We start from the raw sequence: 1,643 nt of genomic DNA on the forward strand, positions 1-1,643 counted from the left end.
TAATTATAAATCTGATTTTCGCGATGGACAGCTAAAGCTCTGAGGACGAATTATTGCTATTAGCAGCACTTCTCGATGAAGAAAACAAAAGGTATGAATATGCCTACATCTTTGTTTTATCCTGCAAAGTTCTTAATTTATGTATATGTTTAAGAAAAAGAAGATGGGTTCACGAAATAAATTTGAGAAGAAAAGAAGGTGGTGAATTTTCCAGCCTGATGCCCCAACTGCGTAACCACGAAGAAAGATTTTATAAATATTTCCATATTTGCGCTCCATTATGTACGTTTTGCGAAAGAATTTTAAATTCCAGTAAATTTACCGTTCATATTTCTGAGCAACATTGCCAGATTTGAAAAACATTTTTCAAATAAACGAAAAAGTTCAACTTTATTTTATTTACTTTGTGAGAAACAAAACCAAAGAATATCACGTATGTATTACGAGCACTTTTAAAATCACGTTTTTTATCATGAAAAAGGTAGAATTTATAATCTATAGCACTTTTGTAGATAAAATTTGTGGTAGAACTCTAGCTCTAAATTGCAACTCTGCTTACGATATATCTTCTTATACCGCGCGGTGAACGCTGCATGCTGCGGTAGAGTTCTGAACCGCGGTGTACCGCACTTCCAATACCGCGTCTGTTTGAGTGTTCCCATATACCGCCATGGTATTTGATACCGCATATCGTACGAGATTATACCGCACTGTACCGCACCGTCTGTTTGAGTGTTCCCATATACCGCCATGGTATTTGATACCGCATATCGTACGAGATTATACCGCACTGTACCGCACCGCGCCTGTTTGAGCAGGCCTTAATTCGATACGTTGCGATAACTTAATAAGCATAGATAAATTTCGATAATTATAAACTTCGATGATTCGATAAATTTCAGTAACCTTTATGGCTGATTTTATTTCGATTCCTATCGGAAAATTTCAGCTCAGTTAACCTAATTCTTATGTATTTCTCATTGTCTCCATTTTCGCCTTTATCTCAATTTTCGCCTTTATCTTCCCTTTTGCCTTTTTTTGTCTTCATCGTTATCACTTGTTTCTTCATCTTCATATCTATCTTTAATTCAAAGTTTAATTTCAAATACGAAGTAAAACAAAATGCGAAACGCTTGAATTGAACAGGTTGCAAAAACAACCATTAACAAATATGTAAATTTTTAAACGACGATTTTCAACCAATTTCGAAACTACAAAAAACTCTCCTCATCTACAGAAAATTACTTTCCAACGGTGTTTCCGGTTTTGAAATCGGTAACTTTACCTTAGCATTCATCTTTGTTTTTATCTTTCACATCTTTGCTTATATCCTTTTCTTTTTCTATTCACGTAGATGAGATGAGGTGCGATGACGTGATAAGATGTGACGTGATTTTACATGATGTGATAGGATGGCATGTCATATCCTCTCTGATGTCATGTCATATGATGTCATACCATATTATGTCATATCATGTGATGCCACGTCATGTAATGCCATGTCATGTCATACGATGTCATATCATGTGATGTCAAGTCAGGTGATGTCATGCCATATAATGTGATGTCATATCATATAATGTCATGTCACGTGACAAATTTAAGTTTAAGTACCAAAAGTAGGATCAAAAGAACAACTAAAC

This window comes from Rhagoletis pomonella, unplaced genomic scaffold (genome assembly GCF_013731165.1).
Source record: "Rhagoletis pomonella isolate Grant_MI unplaced genomic scaffold, Rhpom_1.0 Rhpom_scaffold_00258, whole genome shotgun sequence".
Taxonomy (NCBI): Eukaryota; Metazoa; Arthropoda; class Insecta; order Diptera; family Tephritidae; genus Rhagoletis; species Rhagoletis pomonella.